Genomic DNA, 22,173 nt, shown 5'->3' with positions numbered 1-22,173 from the left:
TATTTTCCAATGAGTTTTGTCAGCCTCAAATCAAACTCAGCAAAAGAAAACCCTGGCGATGAATGAACGTCGTACCAGAGCGAGATGTGTTAACATGCGTGTGGGCAATTGAAAACCCGAAACCCTCAACGTTGGCAACAAGGTTCTTGATAAGAAAGGATGATAATGATAACTCATTCATTACTGGGTTGAGGGAGCGGAGACCCAATTCAATAGCTATGTGTTTGGAATGACTGTCTAAACATCTGCATGAGCATCAACACAGCATGGAATGTTCACCTGGCAACGAAAATGTGCCAACAGAATATTTCTCTAGGAGTGCAATGGACAGAGGAAGGGAAATATCAGAGTGTGGCCAGGATTGGACATTGGCATGGGTGGATGCATATGCAGTAGTAAACAGTGGTGGACTAATGCGAGATAGTGGCACGCAGTTACAAAGATCGTACAAGGAGGAAGAAAGGAGGTTGACTCCAGAAAATATACACTAACCGAATGATGAAGAATTGTTGACTGGCAGCAAGTGAGATAACTATTAAAAACCGAATTGTCACCTCCTGGAGTGCTTAGAGACATCAGCTGGGGCCTCATTACAAGTTTTCCGGTCTGGAAACAAGAGTGCCGGTAAGCTCACCGGCACCCTTGTTTCTGGACCGGCAAACTAGGAGTCTGCCTGCCAGAGCTGCTGTGCTCGATAGGATTGATCCTGCTGGGTCCAGCACCCATGGTAGGCAGACCGGTCAATGAAGCGCCGGCACCGATAACAACGGTGCCGGCGCTTCCAAGTCCCCACTCCCATAGAGTACTATCAGACTTTATGGCAATGGGGACTTAAATTTTACTGGCGTCCATGGCCGCAGGCCTTGTAATCTCCCGGTGACACCGGGAAGTCAAGCGCCAGTAACATTTTATGAGTCCAGCGGCAACCCAGCGTTAGCACCGGCAGGGTTACCGCCAAACTTGTGATGAGGCCCCAAGTCTAAAACACACAGTGGCCATCCGGATATAATTGTGATGAATAAGAGAGAATACGAGACATATTGATGGCCAGGAATTGAAGGTGATACGGAGAGCTGGAGTTATATGTGAGAGGTGTGAACGTTTTTTGACATAGAGATGCTGAACCAGTTCACTCCTGTGAAACCTATGCTGCCCCCTGAGCATGGCAGAGAAACGACATTGATATTATGGGTTAATTGATATCCACCCGACTTCAAGACCATCAGTCTGGCTTCAGAGCTGCCAGAAGCACGGAAACTGCTCTCCTGAACATCCGTGAGGACCTGCTCTCGAACCTTGACTCTAACATTCCATGTGTTCTCATTTTGCTTGATCTCTCGTCTGCCTTTGATACTGTCAACCATACCATCCTGCTCAACCGCCTACGTGATAACCTGGGTATCACTGGTCAGGCTCTGGCGTGGCTAACCTCTTTCCTCTCCAATCGACCCTCCCAGGTCCAACTGGGGTCTTTCCTCTCTGACATCTTTTTCTCTACCTGTGGTGTCCCCCAGGGATCTAACCTCTCTCCCTGGCTGTTCAACCAGTATCTGGCACTTCTCGCCCACCGCATCGCTGCTCTCTGCCCCAACTTTCATTGCTATGCGGATGATACCCAGCTCATTTTCAGGCTACCCTCGACCTCCTCTTCTCCTTCCCTCATCTCTGACTGTCTTTCTGTTATCCAGGAATGGTGTGCCGCTAACGACCTCTGCCTTAATGCCAGTAAGACTGAGATTCTATTCATCGGCTCACCCACTCCCTCCTTCCCTGCAGCTCTCTGGCCGGCCTCTCTTGGCCCTCTTCCTGCTCCTACCGGCAAGGCAAAAAACCTTGGGGTCATCTTCGACTCCACACTCTCCTTCTCTCCTCACATATCTGACATCTCTAAGAAGTCACACTACCAGCTACATCTCCTCAGAGGTATCCTTCCTTTCCTCTCCTTCCCCCAGAAGCTCACTGTCTCTAGAGCCCTGGTTCTCTCAAAGCTGGACTATTGTAACAGCCTCTATCTAAATCTGCCCGCCTCTACTCTCCGCCCTTTGCAACTCATCCAGAACAGGACTGCGAGACTTGTCCTTGGCCTCAAGCCCAGGGACCGTATCTCTCCAGGTCTGAAATCACTGCACTGGCTCCCAGTGACTGCGAGGATCAAGTTCAAAACCCTCTGCATTGTCCACAAGGCGGTCTGGGGCCTTGGGCCTAAATACCTTCAACTCTCTCTTCCTAAATATCTTCCTTCTCGAGCTCTTCGCTCATCCGCCTCCAACTCCCTCAGGGTCAGCCGCTTCTCCAAACAACGAGTTGGGGGCAGATCTCTCTCTGCTGCAGGGGCCTCCCTCTGGAACAGCCTTCCTGCCTCCCTGAAACTTGAGGAGAACCATCTCCGGTTCCGGAAGCACCTCAAAACCTTCCTCTTTGCCTCCGCTTTCTATCCCCCTTTCCCCTGCTAATACTACTGAAACTGCACTGAATCTGCAACTGGGCCACTCACCGTTCTCGGTCCTTGGCCCAGCCACTCTCCCCTGCACTGCCTCCATGGCAACCCCTGCACTACGGGACTGTGTCTGTATCCCTACAGCCCCCCTTCCCAGCACTTGTCTGCACTTACATCGCATTTGCCACCAGCTGGCCCTTGTTATTTATCCTGTTTGCTGTATGCTATTAACCTTGCACTGCACTTTCCCCTCTCACTTTCCCCCTTGCACTTTTCCCTGTCCCTCTACCCTTTGCACTTGCGCGATCTGAATGACACCTGGGCTAGTAGGATCGTTGTCTGTCTCCCCTTGTTCCCCCCCGCCTCGTCGCGCCTTGAAACACTTGTTTATAGGCACGTTACAAATGCCATATCATATCATATCACCCTGCAAATTAAGCTTATTTTGTGGCAATGGTTTTAATTATTCTAAGTGGCTTTGGGTGAGAATTATGAGTTTGTCAACTCACTTTTCTGAACATGTAATCTCCCTAAAATTATTTTTACTGTTTGACGTGTATGTAAGTATTTATTGCGGATACAATTGGGTGTACAATATTTTACATTCCGCTCAAAGGCCTCACCCAGAGTTACACTTTGGTTTGCTCAATACAAAATCTCTGTTAATTCTTAAGTTAAGAGACAAGCCCAGAGAAAGCTACTGTCCCCAAAAAGTATGGCAATTCTAAACGATCCATCCATATGAAGATTCCTACTTAACTTCAGGTTGCTTTGAAGAAAAAGAAACCTCAAAAGGCAAAGGCAAAATGTCCCCAGGTGTGTCCAGGATGCTCAGCTGGTCCATTTGAATTGTGCAATGAAAGTATCATAACAAATATGTGATTAGTATTCACAAACAAATGTGTTCAACAGAAACCATTATCGTTTCCAACCAGAAGATGGCTGGTTTTGAGAAAATGCATTTAAATAGCAGAAAAAAACTGGTGGTGTCCGAATTTATTCGAATCTTCCTTGGACCATCTGGACCAGGCCTAGCGATTGATTACTGCAAATCTTGATTGATGTATGGCATTCATATTTGGGAGGGGTGGGGGAAATCTCAATTGGTCTGGCATTATTTTTGATCAATAAACACAGATATACATTGGCTTGTGAGAATCTGTGGCTCTGAGACCCATTCCACTTTACATCTAAAAGTCATTAGGAGATGGGATAACTGGGTACATGGGTTCGTAACACGTGTCTTATCAGAATGAAAATAGGTTATACTACTCTTTCAAAAAGACAAACATTAAGAAAAATGATGAGCTTATTTATTTAAAGCTGTGAATATGTTTTACATACATAAGAAATAGACCTCGAGCCTGCCCTCAGTACATTCCCGTTACACTTTGCTGTGTTCTAAAAAGAAGAGAACATCTTTGAAAACAGGCATGCTTTAAATGTGCACTTATTTAGAATGGATGTACGTGATTATTTCATGTACGAAAATGTCGAAGACGAAAATGACGAATTTGAAATACCCGTAACGAAATAATCACGTACATCACCCCGACCCGCTATCCCCGCACCCTCCACCCACCCTCCATCCAAACTTACCTCTGCATCTCACTTACCTGCTGTGCCTATGCATGGCTGTTTCCCTCCTATGCGAGTTCCGCCTCCCCACTGAGACGCAGAACTTCCGCCACAGGGTGCTTTTTTTCCCTTTAAAAAAAAAAAAAACATAATTTGTCGCCCGATTTCCTTTTTATGATTTCCTCTGAATTCCATTAATGTCGAGTAAGAGGAGCGAGGGACATCCCAGAAACCCCCACTCCTCTAACTCAAAATGTTTTTCGACGTTCATTTTTACAGTGCTGAATTCGGCATTTTCTCGCGCTCATTTTTTGTTGTTATTTTTTTCATAAAATACCATTCAGAATTGCCATAACTCTTTAGGAATTCATTAGACACAAGAACTGGATATCTTTGTGTAAAGGGGAGACCTTTAACTTTTAGAAAATATAATTTTTGCATATATTTAAGATATCTTTGTTTCTTCTCATCTTAGAGATGGAAAACTTGAATTAATGGAAATAGATAATTTATGCAAATCAACTCTCACATGTTTGTAGATTGTGAAGTGTTTCAGTGCTACTTTATTATTTATCATGTTTATTTCAACAGAAATAAAATGTTGATGATGTCACCCAACTCTAGGGTTTGTTCAGTGGGATATTCCCATGGTGAGACTATTCCAACAGGGAAAGGAAAGGTTCCAATCTGAGAGAAACAACTGTGATGAACCTCCTCCCATGTGGCCAGGGGATAGCATCCGCTACCTCATCTTGACTTTGGGGGTGACTATATGAGGTCGGATCACATGGCAGGAGACAACTACCAGGAGATGTCATGACTTCATTGTATGAAACACAGAATCCCGTTTTCCCATGAGTAAAGACCCGCTGACAGCCAAGACCTTAATGGCCTATTGTCAGCTAACAGTTCCCCCTTGTAGAGGAAGTCAAGAAACCTTTTCTCTACACTTCCTTGGTCAAGCCCCCACCTTTGACCTAAACACCACCAACTCACACATAAAAACTTTTGTTTCTGATGTGCCTTTGTGTGAAATCTCTGAAAAAAACCATCTAAGAGTTAAACATCCAAAGGCATCCATGGACTCCAACTGCCATAACCACACAGGTACTGAGATGAGGAGGAGGATGGAGTTTGTGCAAAGTGACAGGAGCTCGAAGTACAACATGCAGGCTAGTTGTTTTTCCAAGACTTCAGTGCGGCGGACATTAAAAGATGGCAACAGCACTATTGGATCGTGCAGTGCAGGAGACGACGCTGAACCCCATGCTGAGGCTCACGTATGGGAGGCACATGGACAGGTGTGGTGGAATGGAGGCCACCGAGTGTGAGCAAGAAGGGCCATGTTGACACTGGGAGCCACGCAGGAGCTTCTGGATGTTGGTCTGCTCAAAGAGACAGAGCTCTTGAGTCCGGGTCGAGAATGAAAGCCGGAATGTGACCGCAGAGCCATGCAGGATGCTGGAAGAATGCATACTCCAAAGTGGAAAGCGGTGAAGGAACCACACCGCAGAGGTGCAAGCAGATTTAGAGATGCTGGAAGGAACCAGTGAGTCCACCCAAAGCAGCTGGGACAAGCGCGCCAATAAATGTTTGAATAGTACGAAATTGCTGATGCAGAAAATACCCAAAGTTTGTCTGAATGCATTCAAGGCAAAGTGTAAAGTATAAATTCAACACCCAATAAGGAGAATGTTTGAAGGCAGACAAGGCAAAGTACAAAGGCAAACCCAAATCAAGTATAGATGCACAAAATGTCAGTGTGGGGGAAAGGTTTGAGCAAATATTACCCTAGACAGATATACCATGCACCTCACAGTATATGCCATTGTGGTATAGCCTACGAACTGTGAAAAGTCATGGGAAGTCCTGTCAGGTGAGTACACCAGGCAGCTGAAATTGTATAATGATTCCTGGCAGGGGAGTATACCTGGCGATCTGCAAAATGTCAAGAAATCTTACAGAATGATTGTTACAGAAATTATTGTTTAAACAAGAACTGTGTGAGTCCAGTGAAGACACAAAGGAACTGTAAACTAAAGAGACATTTTTGCCATCCTATTTAAGAATCCTGTGGAAGAGGACCACCCTCGGGATTCAAGGGTCTTTACCTTGGAGAACATTTTCGTTGAAGTCATTCTTATACTTTTGGTTTTGAACACTTTTGCCAACATCAAGTTAAATAGATTTCCTTGCACCCCTTTGTTTTGTTTATAGTGTCAGTGTCAGGATAGTAAATGTTGGACACAAGGATGGCTTTTCAGTTACTGACATCCTGGAACATACAGATCCTTTGATTTCTAGGTAGGTAAGTTCCTCTTTAGAATAGGGCCAGATGGGCATTTTTCCAACCCATTATTATTTAATAAATGTCTTTAACCAAAAATATGACACCTTTGTGTCCGGCTTTCATTTCTGACACCCCGCACAACCCACTACAAACAATTCTTCCACTCTTAGCAAATCAGGTGGCGTTCCCAATCTGTCACAGAACAATATTTAGCCAAATACAGCTGGCCCACATCACATCAGATCACCCTAGCAAAAGAGAGTGGTAAAGGTTGTATATAAACTCAGAAACTGAAAGTTAGAAGGTTAGCTAGGAATATAACAGTGATAATTCAGTGCATGGTGCCTACAACTGAATTTGTTTTGTTTGTGCCCAGCTGACTGCCGTGATGATGATCCAGAGAGAGGGGAGAGATTTTCCAGAGGTAGTCACTCAGACTGAACAGTCTGTCCAGATATACACTGTGTTTGCCCACTGAAGAAATTGAAATAGTAAGTAAACTGAGGCCATTGAAGAAACTTAAATGTTACATCCCTATTTAATACAAAAATATAATTCAGAGGATTGTTCCCTCTACTATGAACTCCGAGTAATCAGACGACTTCACAGACAAGTCGTCTTATTTTTAGGCTGGATGCCCCTGTAGGATCCTGCAAACAACAGGTTGGGTTCAATTATCCCTTTAATTTGTCCCTCAGAAATGTATTATTATTATAAAACAACCCACATTAATTGTTCTAAATCTCAAAGCATTGCAACAATAAAGGTGCTGACCATATGTTACAATAGTGAGTGATTTGTAGATTCTTTATTACTGTGACATTTCACAGGCCCATGGTTTTAGTGACTTCTGAGGGATCATGTGTAAATTGCCTTTCTAATATGTTGACTGTGAATATATGTTACATTGGTAATTATTGCATTTGCCATTTTAAGTGAATTAGCTTATCTATGATTCTATTATTTTGACATAATAATCAACTTTTGATTTGAAGGTGGGGTTTAGTTTTTAAAAAAGGTGTGCCATTTCCATGCTGCATTGTTCATTTATTTAATTAGAAAGATAAAGCAAATCAACCTGTATACTTTTTGGTGGGAAATTCACAGTGAGCTTCTATTGTGAGAGGGGAATCACATATGAATTACGACATTTTATATGTTAAATAAAAATAAATACTATTACTCTATTGTTTTTGTCCCAAACAGTGGAATAGATATTGGCACACCTGTAGGCGAATACACTGCATTTGCCAATGTCTGTCAAAAAGACTCTAATAGCTGTGCTTGGAGTGAGTTGTTCAATTGCCCTGAACAGCTGCTGCTCAATTACAGTGTTTTCGAGCATTACAACTAAATCCCAAGGAATCATCTACCCAGGCAGACACCATAGAGATCTGTCAACCCAACTCACTGATAGCTCTGAAATGGACACTCCAGCTGTGTTTCCAGGCTTCCTTCCAATGGTCAAAGAACAGACAAGTCTGCACAATGCCTGTGAGACCAATGAGCGAAGTCAGCAGCAGTTCAGGAAACGTTTTTGGATTTCCAGAGCATCATCTCTGTTGATTCCTATGACTGTGAATATACATCTGTGAATTGCACAACAGTACCCACAGACGTTGATTTGACTCCAGTATTTGAAATAAAATGCCAGCTTCCCCTCACATCTATGGTCTCATTCATGGAGATTATGAAAAGCCTTGAACCCCATGAGATGGCGTGTCCTATTTGCAGTGCTTCTAATAATCGAGTAAAGACAGTAGAGGCTCTGTGGTCATCTCAGAGAATTAAATAAGAGGGCACATATTTCACAGGAGGCTTGTCCTTACGTTAATCAAGTACTTGCACAAATCCAGAAATCTAAAGTGTACTGAGCTGTCCTCCATGCTGAAAACCACAGATTCCAGCAACTGGTCATCATTACCGACTCTGGCAATACCTGAAAGGGATTTGTAGGGCGTCTTATAAGCTGTATGGCCAGAGGTAAGCTTTGTGCGAACAACAAGTGCTTTAAAACATAGTAAACTGATCCAAACCATTGGCAATGTGGTTAAATCAAACAATGTGACAGAATATTCAAAGGAAATGAAGGGACATTCAATAACTGATTGGCTGGACAAAATAGGAAATGGTTTGGCAGATAATTTAACCAAAACAGGAGCTCTAGGGTGCAGGGGCTTCAATGACATGGAACACCTCCTCGGAGAGATCCAAGTGGCAACAGTGGCTAGATAACAATCTTGTTTGGAGGGTGCATTGTCAGTTGCTTCATGGAGTATATATTTCAGTACTGCTCAAAAGGAAGATTTCATCATTGGGAAATTCTATCAACATTTGCAAGATCTGGTTAACTTTCCCCTTTCTGCACAGATCAACAGGGAAGGAAGATGTGTGAGCCTTCATGAATTTCTAAATTATTTTCTAAATTCAATATGGACTTCTGGTAAGGAAACCCAGTCTAGTTATTACCATTGGGCAGTGTCTACCACTTTCAGAAACATTATGTTACATCACACCCTTGATGCAGTGGCAGCCTGTCATAGGTGATTTCAAAATTCTATGCTGATCCTATATGGGGTTGCTGATTGGCTGCACATGGATCAAGATCAGAATACTTATTTGAATGGCCTTTTGGTGTGTGTGATCTTCTAGCCTATTGAAATGACTGTTTAGTATGAGTGATTTTCCAGCCACGCTCTACCACAGACCATTCTTACATAGAGAAACGAGCGATGACATTAACCCGGTTTGACTGACAGATTAATTCATTTGAACTGGTGGTTCATTCTGCCAGAGTAAGTAAATAAATGTTGACTGTAACGTGCCCTTTTATGAAGTGGTTTGAATGTCTATAAGAGCCAACATATAAGATGGGGACATCGGCCAATTAGATGATCAAGGTTAAAGGATTGCATCTGCCAGGGTTAGTCACTATATGAGTGTGGTAATGACTAGAATGAGGAAACTCTTTGGTGCAAAGAGAAAACATGACCTACTACCTCTTAGTGGAGGAGTGTAGAGCTATAAGAAAACTATTGTGGGAGACCTTAAAAGGTTTGTGACTGACTCTGGGCCTAGATAGGAGTTGTGATTAGCCCTGGCTCTGGTGGTTCTGAGATCTACCACTTCTTCCGCTACCTTGATGTCCCAATTTGAATTAGTGACTGGGATCAAGATGGCTAACCATTATACCAAACATTAGAACAAACAACAATAAATGCATCTACTACCCATGAGTATGTTAAAAGCCTCAAGAAGCATTTATAGCATTATTTTGCATGTGCACAATCTTATTACGCACTTGCTGGTAATTATGTGGTACATCAGCTGAATTACTTCCAAACTCCTTTACTGTTACAGTCACTTTGTCCACTGGGCTTACCACGGGATTAGAAGGGTGGTGTAAATCTCAATTGTTGGCATCCATATCACTCCATGGGGATTTTGGCAGAATACCATTAGTGGAAGTTCCTCAGGCGCGAATTCTGCCAACATCTGACCTTAAAGTGAAGGATTTACTTCCAGCTTGATGCTTCACTTCAAGGTCACACTCGGAATTCAGCAGTGCAATAAAAACAGTGGCAATTCTGTTACTTCCCAAAAAGTCGTGGTAATGGAATTGAAGGTGATATTTGTAGGGAAGCACCTAACCCACAGACACTGGGGCCTTGTGTATAAAACGTAATAAGATGTGTGTTAAGTGGGATACATTAAACTACCTGTATCCCATTTGTGATTTGCTAAGATTGATGAATACCACCCAAGGGTATAGACAGCTTTGCCTAAAATCAACAAAGTAGAAAAAAGATCTGATATATTTTTTTTAAACATCTCTTTATTGATGGTCTCAACAGTTACAGCAGCATTCAATTAACACAACATGTGGTCCTTCATACAACAATATTTCCACCAAATGTTTAAGAATCTACAGCTTACATAGTGTTTCACTGTCCGAGAGCATATCGCATAGGCACGCTCTGAAAGGGCCCCAAATGTCTTTTGGTCGGCTCGTACTTGGTAAAGTTAGCACATTCTGTTCCTCACATTCATTGATATAAGTTAATTCATGTAGGTAAGTGTTCATGGTGGGGGGGTTTGGGCTTTTCCATGCTTGCAATATACATTTCTTGGCAATAACACATGATACATTGAACAGTCTTCTAACTTTTTCAGAGCATTTCCCAATATCCCCAAACAAGTATTTTTGTGGGGTCAGACACAGGGAAATCTGCATGATGTCTGTCAACATGGTTGCAACCCTTGCCCAAAACCCTGCCACTACCGGGCATTCCCAACACATATGATAGGATCCCGCCTGGGGGGTCCCGCATTTGGGGCAGTTGCCTGGATCATCAGGTGTGAATTTAGTGATTTTAGCAGGGGTGTAGTGCAATCTATTAAGGATTTTAAACTGTATTTGGCGCAGTCCCGCATTGAGGGACACCCTTTTTGTAAGTGCACAATATCTTTCCCATTTGTCCTCAGGTATCTGTATTCTCATATCCACTTCCCATTTCTCTTTCACTCGTTTGGACGTGGGGGTGTGGGTTTGGATTGTCTTATACAGTTTAGAGATTCCCAGTCCTCCCCGAGTTGTAACTAATTGTATGCATGGGTGGGAGGGAGGTTCATCAGGGAAGGATGGCCATCGCGCTTGGTATGCAGATCTCATTCGGTAGTACTGTAACGTATGGAGCGGGCCTCCTCCCACACCCCTAGTAAACACTGCAAGGGTTACAAACTTCCCATCTATGAACATGTCTCCCACTTTCATCTCCATATCGGGGTCCCAGGCCTCCTGTATAATGGTATCGAATGTAGGGGGAACATTTGGGTATTTCCATAGCGGAATGTCAGGGTTGTATGGAAGTTCTACTTTCAACTTTTTATATATAGCCCCCCAGGCCCTCACGGTGCAGCTCACAGGGTCGAAATCACAGGAATCCCTGTGCCTCCTATCAAATGTAACAGATCTGATGTTTGTGGGTACAGTGGTGTATTCCTCTATCCATGTGTGGGTTGAGTTGTCTGCTTCATCGTACCAGTGTTTCGCAAACTGTGCTTGCGCCACCGTGCAGTAGAGCTCAAAATCTGGTGCTGCTATTCCCCCTGTTTCGTACGGTTCTGTCATCTTTTCCCAGCATATCCTGGCCACCTTGCCGTTCCACAGAAACGACACTGCCATGGATCGCAATCTGGAGAAGAATTCCTTTCCCGGGCATATAGGAATATTTACAAATAAGTATAGTAGCTTGGGGAGTACAATCATTTTGAGAATGGCGATTCTACCGTGTAAGGAGATTGCGAGGTGCCCCCAGACCTGTAGCTTGGTGCTGAGTGTTTGTAGCGCCTGGTCATGGTTATCAGAGTATAGGGTCTGCCTGCTGTTTGAAACCAGTACTCCCAGGTATCTGATGTGTCGCTCCAACCACTTAAGGCCGCACGTCAGGGCAGGGCATTTTGTAGAGGGGGTAAGCGGGAACATTTCTGATTTAGTATTGTTCAACGTATATCCAGAGTATTCTGCAAATTCACTAATGTCTGCCATGATGGGGGCTGTTTTTGTCTGGCTCGCGTACATACAATAGTGTATCATCCGCGTACAATGATATTACCTGGGTGGCTCCTTTCAGCGTTATACCTTTGTTTACATGCCGCAACCGCACCGCCGCTGCCATGGGTTCTATTGTTAAAGCAAAAAGGATAGGGGAAAACGGGCACCCCTGTCTGGTGCCTCTGTCCAACTCAAACAGGTCAGATATAGTTCTATTCGTGCACACCCTTGCACCCGGGGCAGTGTATAGCACTCTAACATATTTAATGAAGTAGGTGCCCATCCCAAACGACTCAAGAACCAGGAAGAGGTACTCCCACGAAACCGAATCAAAAGCTTTCTCGGCGTCTAGGGACACCGCCACGGCTTGTTTATTCGGGTTTATTTGTGACATTATGCCGAACAGCCTGCGCAGATTCTGTGAAAACAAGGAAATAATATGAGGCAGGGTAACCAAAATGGAAACACACCAAACACAGGTTACAAAGGAACATACAAAGCACTTTATTTTATACTGAATCCAGTTACAAAAGAACAGAACAAAATTCAGATAGCTATCGACCCTCAGTACAACACAGCGAACTCCGGCGTGGTTCGGTGTGCTCAGTGAGTGCAAATATTCATTGAAACAGTCAGGCTTTTATACTTTTCTCCAGCCTATTGTCCAGCCTTTCTGCAGGTTAACCATTCCATAAATAAGTTACTGCTCTAGGGTCCCTTGCCAGGTCAAATCTAGTTCATCTTAGGTTTATACATTAACAAGAAGAAATGGTAATAATGTATGCTCTAGGCCTAACATTACAATGCAGGACTTAATTTATACAATATAGTTAAGTAGGTGTTCTCAATCAATTATAGATCAGTTTCGGTGATACAGGTAATCCATTGCATACAGGTCAGCAGAAGGACAAGGTCTCAGCTCATGACCCTAACAAGTGGCCTGCAGGCAAGTTATACATTAGCTGTACAGAGGTCATGACAATCAAGTTCTGTTCTGAATAATATAGGCTACCATTTTAGCTCACATGGTGACTTTATAGAGCAAGAAAACCTAAAATGGCGGCTTGACCCAAAATGACAGTTTACATGGTTTCTAAGGTCAGGACCTTGCGATGCGAGTTTATTCACATGTAGTTTATAAGCAGCTTGTTAGCAGCTTGGCGTAGGCCAATATACATATATTCATAGCAATAGGAGGCACGATATCATTTCTAGTTTGACAATTCAAGGCAGTGGACCTTTGGGGAATGAACCCACTTTGGTCCGGGTGAACCAGCGTGGGCATTAAGGGTAATACGCGATTTGCTAGCACCATCACAAAGATTTTTGCATCTACGTTTATCAGGGATAGGGGCCTGTATAAAGACATATCCTGTGGCGGGCGTCGGGGTTTAGGCAATACTGTGATTATAGCTTCTCGCATTGTCGGGGGCAATATTTGTTTTCCCAGGGCCTCTTCCCACACCTCTAACAGCACGGGGACCAGTTCCTCCCGAAATTCTTTGTAAAATTCAGCTCCCAGACCATCCGAGCCCGGTGCCTTGCCAGATCTGAGCTCTTTGATTGCCTCTGTGAGCTCCTCTGCCGTGACACGTTGCTCCAGCAGTAATTTGCTTTCCTCTGGGAGTTTAGGGAGATCCAACATAGCAAGGTAGTTTTTAGTCTCAGCAGGGGATTTCCTATCCCTATTCGCATACAGATTTTTGTAGAATTTAACAAATTCGTCATTTATTCCCTGTTCGCTTGTTATTATCTCATTTTGTGCTGTTTGGATCTTTGCGATCGGGGTAATTTGTTTCTCATGTTTTACCAGGTTGGCCAGCATTTTTCCTGCCTTGTTACCCTCCCCGTATCTGCGAGCCTGGGTAGGGGCTGCTATATATTGCACTTCCCTCGCTGCCAGTCGATCAAAATCTCTAAGGGACTTGTGGATTTCCGCCAGAGTGTCCCCAGCGTGTGTGTGGCCATATGTTTCCTCCAGTGTATTCAGGTCCCTCTATACCCTCTCCACTTCACAGTGTACTCCCTTCGGAAGACCAGCGGTCTTGGACAGCAGTGCCCCCCTAACCCAGACTTTAAAAGCCTCCCATACTGATGATATGTGGTCTTCGGACCCAACGTTATCCGTAAAAAAAATTGCAATTTCAGCGTGTAGAGTTTCAACCACATTTGGGTCTTTCAGTATGTCTCTAGGCATTCTCCATCTCCTTGTTGGTCTAGGGGCATCTTTCAAAATGATCTCCAGCACCACCGGGGAATGATCCAATAGTGTGCGAGGAAGGATTTCGCAGTTATGTAGGGCGTGTGCTAAATTCAAAGATACAAACCAATAATCTATGCGTGACTCACTGTCATGTACGGAGGAATAGAATGTAAACCTCTTATCGACCGGATGGAGCACCCTCCAGGCGTCCTGTAGGGACAGTTGCAAAATTATTTGCTTTAAAGTTAGTGCCGCCTTAGAAGGTGGCCTAGTTACCTTGACGGATCTATCCAAGGCCTGGTCTAATACAACATTGAAGTCCCCACCCCAAAAAACAGTGGTTGCATCATGTTTGGTGAGCAACTCGAGCATTTATAAGTAGAAATCAGGGTCGTCTAGATTGGGTCCATATGTATTTAACAAGGTTATATGTTTCCCCGCTGGCTCCCCCCACACCAGTACATACTTTCCCACCGGATCCACCAGGTGTCCCTTGGCTATAAAGCCCAGCGAGCTATGTATAAGGGTGCAAACCCCCCTAGACTGTGATCAATAGTCCGTGTAGTAGCGCAACTTGCCTCATTTTGCCAGTATTCTCTCATTGACAAGGCCCTGCGCATGTGTTTCTTGCAGCATTAAGATTTGAGGCCCATGTCTAGTAACATAATTACCGACCTTCCTGACTTTCATTGGATTATTAAGGCCTCGGACGTTCCATGACATTAATCTTATCCGTAGTCCGTCTCCCATTTGGTATGTATATACATCGTACTTGTACAGAAGTGACCGTGTGTAACCCAGTAACCAGCCTTTGAATAGCGCCATTGTCTGCGAGACCACATTTCAATTAACCTAAAACATCCATCAATACAAACTTTCCCACCAGGCTCAAACTCGTCTAGGTGGTTGAGATACCGAAAAACATCCCCACATTCCCTATCCCCCCTCCACCCACATCATCCACCCCAACTTGATGATGAACCCTAGTAACCGTTAGGAACATTCCTGAGGGTGCTTCGTTGCAGTCACGAGACCACCCGACCGGGCTCACGACCCGGTGTACATTACTTGGAGCCCCCACGGGGCTGACCACCTCCGAAACATCAAAGATTACTTGCATTTGCCGGGCTATTCAGCCAAGTTTCAGTCCTCCACTGCAGGTGGGCATCTTCCATTCTGATCCGGCCCTCGGCCCCGTGGGGGCAGCGGAATAGTGGCTTCCACATAGGCTTGGGCTGCAGCAGGATTTTCAAAGAAGTGCTCCCTTCCTCCATATTGGATTCTCAATTTGGCTGAGAATATTAGTGCACACAGGACCTGCCGCGCTCTCAGAAGTTTTTTGACTGGCTCATACGATCTTCGGCTGGCCTGAACCCCAGTGGCAAAGTCCGGGTAGATGTGTATGCGACTGTCTTCATACTGCAGTGTACCAAGTTCTCTTGCCTTCCGAAGGACCGTATCTCTGTCCCTGTAGTTGAGCATTCTTGCAATAATTGTGCGGGGCGGTGCCCCAGTCTTCGGTACCGGAGCCAGCGTTCGATGTGCATGTTCAATCAGGAAGTGTTCTGAAAAGGAGTCCGCTCCAAACAGGGTTTTGAAGAGAGCTTCCACCCGCACTTCCGTTTTGTCTCTACCAAATGACTCTGGGACACCAACGATGCGTACATTATTTCTTCTCGAGCGCGATTCCAGGTTTTCGCACTTGTTTTGTAGTTTGTTCATGCTTTCTTTGAGCTTGCCAATGTCCTGGTCATGGTGAGCAACCGTGTCCTCGCTAGTACCAGTTCTGTTCTCCGCCTCCGTTAGTCTCTGGTCATGCGTGTCAGCTCTAGTCTTCAATGTGCCAATGGTCGTTACGATGTCCTCCAGCTTCATATTCAGCGATAGGAATCCATTTTGGACTATGTTAGTCAAGTACTCAACCTTGTCCTCGCCCTCTATACTGGGCACAGGGCTAGCTGCCAATGGTGGTTCAAGTTCACTGCTTCCCGCCTGCCTGCTGGTGTGTGAGTCCATCGGTCCTTTCTTTTTGGCGCTCGCTCCCTCCGCCATCTTGTCTTCCTCCCTCGTGTTTCCCATGGCCCTGGAGTCTCTTGGCGGTCTGTTCCGGCCAAACTGAGGGGATATTGTTCTTCGCCGTAGTTTGGGGGCGTAGGAATATGAAGTTGTTCCCTACTACTCAGTATAATCGGGCCACCACACCTCAGTCACGGTCCTCCGCCAAGTCCAGTACAGGCGTCTATCTTTTCCAATGGATTGCGCTCTCCCACGTTTCTTGCTTAAGGATACACTGGCTAGCCAACTATGTGTTCTGCATCGCGCTCGAACCGTCCAACCTCAGATCTTGTGGCTGCCTCTGTAGCCGCAGGCCCCTCAAGTGCAGGGGACTTCACCTCTCCAGCGCTCGGCCAGGCGGCGCACCGGGAACGGTCCTCCCCCGACAGCTGCAGCGCCGACCCAGTCTCTCTGCGTCTGGATCGTTTTTGGATTTTGAAGGGCCTTGTATCTACCTTCGTGGCCGCTGGCCCTCAGGTGCGGGGGACTTCACCCCTCTGGCGTTCGGGCGTGTCACCTCGGGCAGGCGGCGTATGGGGAGCGGTTCTTTTCTGGCCTCTGTAGCGCCGATCCGGCCCCACTGTGTTCGGATCGCTCTTGAATATCCAAAGAAGGGAGCATAGGCCGACCAGCTCGGGGCAGTCTTGGTGCGTGCTCACTACGTCCTTGTAGGCCTTCCTCTCTATGCCCCCAGCCGATAGAGCGTCAGCGGCTCAGCGCCACAATGCCCTGGTTCCGGATATCGGCGCGCTCCACAGCTCCTCCCCGCAGTGAACACCAGGTCTCGTAACTCCTCAGCCCAGGCACCTATCTCTCCAGGATTTCTCGTGTGGGTGCTTCAAGACCCACGGCACGTCTCGGTGTGGTCGGTATCCCGCAGCATGCTCCGAATCAGGATTTTTTCATATAACGGATGATTCCCGGGCCGGAGCGCTCGAATCAGGCAGCCATGTTTGTCGTGCGCAACAGCGCCCCCCAAAAGATCTGATATTTTTAATAATGTTTTGCTAGAACATATGTCTAAAATAGTAAAAAAGTGCCTAAATGTGTAGACACAATTTAATTGCCAGTCATATGATGTGTTAAGGTTGTCAGTAGGTGCATGGGGGTACCTTTGTGCCTTTAACTTTGATCTTTGTTTCGCCCTGAATTAACTGTTATTACATAACCTGCACCCGAGTCTATATGATGGCCATTAAAGTATGTGTACAAAACAATAACAGTACATTTATCTGGTGCTTAATATAATGGGAGGGGAGTGAGTATGTATTTAGACGGAAGGAATAGCATACAAGGCCTAGATGCTCTTATACTGCTGACTGTAACAGGGTCAATTAATGCATATATTGCTAATGGGGCTTAACCACCTCTCTACATTATGCTGGTGAAAGGTTTAGTGATATATTTATAGGTCGTAATTTTGATAGAAACCGAAGAAGTCGCTTTATAGATATTTGGTACAACTGTTCAGTGAATGAAGCAAAGATACATTTACTACATGGACTTTCCAGTAATCATGAAAAGATTTCTGTGGTACATTAATGAACCCTAATAGGCAACACCCTTGCCTGGGCTACTCCCTGGTCAGTTCTAACAGCCCTTTTCTGAAGGATTATCCAGCCTTTCTAATGGCTATGAAGGAGAAGTTCAAAAGAACCGAACTTACCTATGCTGCAGATGAAACACTTTTGGAAATTCGACAAGAAACCATGGATGTTTTGGCATATGTGACATTATGCACGAGGATTGCTGCTGAATGAGGTTGGCCAGAAGCTGCCCAATTTGCCATCTTTTGGAGAGGGCTAAATGATGATACCAAAGATGAATTACCATCCTTGCCTGATCTCAACTACCTTGCAACTGGAATTCCGAATAGCCAAGAGGAAGGGATAAGAAGGATGCAAGGCCATTCATCTCACACCACCATTCGCCCCCACACCAGACACCATTCCTGAAGAAGAACCATGCATTTCAGAACCACTCAAGGCCCCTTACTGTTGAAGAACGAAAGAGACATAGAGACGTGGGTCTCTGCTATACTGTGGATCACAAGGACACATGTTACGCAGCTGCCTCAGTGTTCCTCCAAGGAATCAGGGAAACATCAAACCCCTTTCCTAGCTGGGGCAAAGGATAGGGGTCTTGAGAAATACTCCCATATGTTGCCCATTACTCCAGCCGACACCTGGAACCTTTCCCTCGTTGTCCTAATGACTTTTCAAATCATCTCAGAGGATAAAACCCTTGATGCACTAGCATTATTGGACAGTGGGGATACCAAATTCTTTTTGAATGATCTATGGGCAGCAAGCCTCCTCATCTTCAGCCTACCCACCAGCCCGTAGATCGGGTAAGCAGACAACCTTTAAGCTTAAGACCCCTCATCAAACAGACTGCTCACCTCCAAACTGTCCCTTACACATCCTAAAGAGATGATCACCTTTGATCTCATTCGAGATGCTCATTTTCCCTGACATTTACTGCTGACATACCACCAAACTTGTACTGAAGCCCTTTGAGTGGCAGAGCTAACAGGAGTAGGTCCTCATGTGGGGGTACTGTCATATATTGGCAAAGCCAGCCTAGACATCTTTTCTTACAGTATCATTACTGGCAGTAAGCACAAAGCACACCGAGTATGTTCTCATATGGGAATTCTGGCTTGTTTAGGTGTAGCCATCATGGAAAAGTATAGCCACAGCCAGCCTGAAAGTGTTTTTTGTACTAGTACATATTGTTGGCAAAGGTATCATGGAAATGCGTTAGTAAATGCTCATGTACACTGTTGCATCTATTTAATTTTTTTTATAAGAGTTACCCCACAAAACCAAATACTTTTTACCCAGTTTTTCACAAACATTGTGCCAAATAATGCCCCATTTTGACCCATTATTCAAAAATACTTCTCTGGGAGGGGAGACCAACCCAACCCCAAACTCATGATCCAGAGTGGTTGGTTCGGGCTCCCTCGCTATACTCACGTGCTCTAGCATATTTGTGGAAAATGTTTAAAGCCCTCCAAATAGAAAATGACCCAGCCATTGGTGGGTGAATGCGTATGAATGTGTACGTGGAAGAATAAGACCCACGCAAGGTGCATTGTAGCATGAACATTTCTTACATGCTTTACTGGTATTTTTAGCCAAATCTTATTACTTGGAGGAAGGTTTGGCATGGAGATTTTTGCACAAAGGGGCAGGCTGAATGGACATTTCTTTCTTTGGCATGGCATTCTTTCCTAGCATAAGGGATAAGGCCAATATGATGTATGCTCTTACATGGGGAGGGCACAGGCACTTGTGCAGTCACAAGTTTTGCTTGTTTTACTGATGTTAAAGGCAAAGTCAACATGATGACTGCTTTTACTTGTTGGGTGGAGGTATACCTGCAGCCAAACAAGGAAATGGGTCCTTACTGCAGCATTGCATGTTTACTGGTGCGGGATGTATTTACCCATGCATCCGAGCCCTACCTCAAAACTGTGCAGTACTGGCATGAAAACATCATGATGGCCAGAGCTTCCCAGAAAATGCACAGGGAAATGCATGAAGAATAGGCTGCCACTCATTTTTGCCGATGTTATGGGCACAGAAGGACACTGCCTAAAACCACCATTGGACTACCCATACAGTAGTCTGAAACCATTGGGAATGGAAATGCTGATTGCCAAAAGCAAACCCATAACTGTGGAGAATTCATTTTCTTAAATCCCAAAAAGGGGTGCAGTACCAGTACTCACCACTATCCAAAAGCCGGCGTTTTAAAACCACCAGATTTTGTAGAAAACTGAATAAATGAACCCAAAACATGCCAAAGAAAGACTTACTGAGAGGTGGATCCAATGTAAAGTTATATTCTGAAGTGACTTGAAGGTTTATAACAAGACTGGCTGAGCTGTGGATTTCAGCAGTTTAAGTAAATTTGGACTGAAAGACACTAAAAATCTAAGTGTTTAAATTGACTGAGTGACCTACTTTTGAGTGTCACATAGGTTTCAATTGTTTAAATGTCGTAGTTTTAAACTTAGAATCAGCATTCTAGCTGCATATGTAAAAATGTTTAGTTTTATTTGAATGCAGGAAACTGGGGAACAGAAATGACATGTAGCTAAAAACTGGCTTAAAGAGATTCCAATTTGCCTGGCAACTACCCCCATCAGGAGTGAAACTTGAGTCACAGCTGTGTTCCCAGGCCTAGCTGCCCTTTTGCTGCTCACACCAAAAGGGATATGACACTTCCCTGATTGAATTACCTGGGCTCTGCAGGAAATTGAACAAAGCCCTGTCTTGACTCAGGCAAATGTTTTATGGCGGGAGTCATAAATGGAGATTTCTCCTGGAAGCACAGGGGAGGGGCACTGCCTGTGAGAGCAAGCTGGCTTGGCAGAACTGGAAAAACCAGAAATTCAACCTTGTGCTGGAGGAAAACCACACCCCTTTGGGGCCAGAACATAACTCTAAAAAGATGAATAACTCATAGAGCGGACATGTGAAAATTGTATAAATGACACCATAATTCTTGTGATTTTTCTGCCCACATTTTAAGAGGTTTTTAGAACCGGTGGCATGTTCAGGGGGGTTTTAGCGGAAAAGAGGATATTACTCAAAATGTGTGCATGTGAAAAGTCTGACACTTCAAACTAATGTCCATACTCCTTGCGCACATGTGTGTGAATTTGGGTTAATGTCCGAAATTGCGAAACCAGTTAAAAAGTGAAATATGTGCCATTTTTGAATGCAAGCCCCCAGGAAGAGCAGATTTGGACAGGGTATACCTCCTGTGATATGTGAAGGGTGCATGTAATTTTAAACAAATGTGTACCTGTGCAAATATGTTTTTTTGAGCAAATATAGATTGTGTGTAAAGTTGACAGGGGTGGGTTCTCTGTATCATAAACAGACCTCATCATGATGACACTTCATTTCATTCCCCCAATCAAGTGGAAGCGGATGAAGTGGCCAATGACAAGTGGAGAGGGGCTGGCTAGTGATGCTGCTCACACACACCCATTTTCAAAACACATAAAAGCAGAGAGACAGGACAGATAGGGACCTTCAAATCCATTTGCAGCTGGAAGCTCTGCCGGGAAAATCCATACTTTACCTCCATCAATCTCCAGAGAAAGCTGTGCAGAAAGACCCAGAGAAAGCAGAGCAGTATCCAAACCCAGAGAGAGCTGAACCGGAGTGCAGTCCAAAACCTGACCAGATCCGTGGCAAGGCATATTTCTAAATATATTGTGAGTACATAGCAAAACTGTGAGGAACCCAATCTCTTAGTTAAAATAATCTAATGCAAGCTATTTTAACTTGAGCAAAGCTGTCACCTGTCTTTTTCTAGTTGCAAGCTGCACTTGTCTTTTGAACTTTAAAATTTCAAATCTGAAAAACGGCCTTTATTCAATCGCTCATATCTCCGCGGCCGTTTGTGCTAGAGACTTGCAGTAACTTTCACCTGGAAGCTGAGATCCTAGGCTTTCCTAAGACCCCAAAACGACATTGCTAGCCCTTGGAGTTCCTCTGTAATCGCGCCAGACGCATTCGCGAATTTTGCCGCGATTTGAAAATTTCTCCACTTGCAAAAAGATAGCTGCTTTTGCTTTCCTCTGAAAAAAATTGTTTGCCTCATAAAAACTATCCCTGCATCACTGCTAGAGTGAGCTTGGACTAATATTAACTAGATACCACTCACCCTGAACCTCTAGAGGGAATTAAAAGCATTTTAGCATATTTTTTCTTCATTTCCAGCACATTTAAAAGCATTTGGGCCTGTGTTTTCAACTTCTGTAGTCTAAGTTGCTGGGGTGAACTGAATCACATTTGATTGCATTTCTGAGAACTGTGTGCTTCCCTCCATTTCCTTGCATTGCATAAAAAGGGGGGGTGAATTGCCCAAGAAAGTGATTACATTGTCTTTTGCTGAAATCCTATCAAGTTATTTTCTGTACTGCATTTCATTCCACATTGCATTCATTTGAAACCATAAAAGTATTGTTGCTATCTTATCCATTTCATGTCAACTCCTTAGTGATTATAAAGAAGTGTGCTAGTGCCAGA

The sequence above is a fragment of the Ambystoma mexicanum genome, chromosome 2q (assembly GCF_040938575.1).
Source record: "Ambystoma mexicanum isolate Mex_15411 chromosome 2q, UKY_AmexF1_1, whole genome shotgun sequence".
NCBI classification, from domain to species: Eukaryota; Metazoa; Chordata; class Amphibia; order Caudata; family Ambystomatidae; genus Ambystoma; species Ambystoma mexicanum.
Note: the sequence above shows the minus strand (reverse complement) of the source record.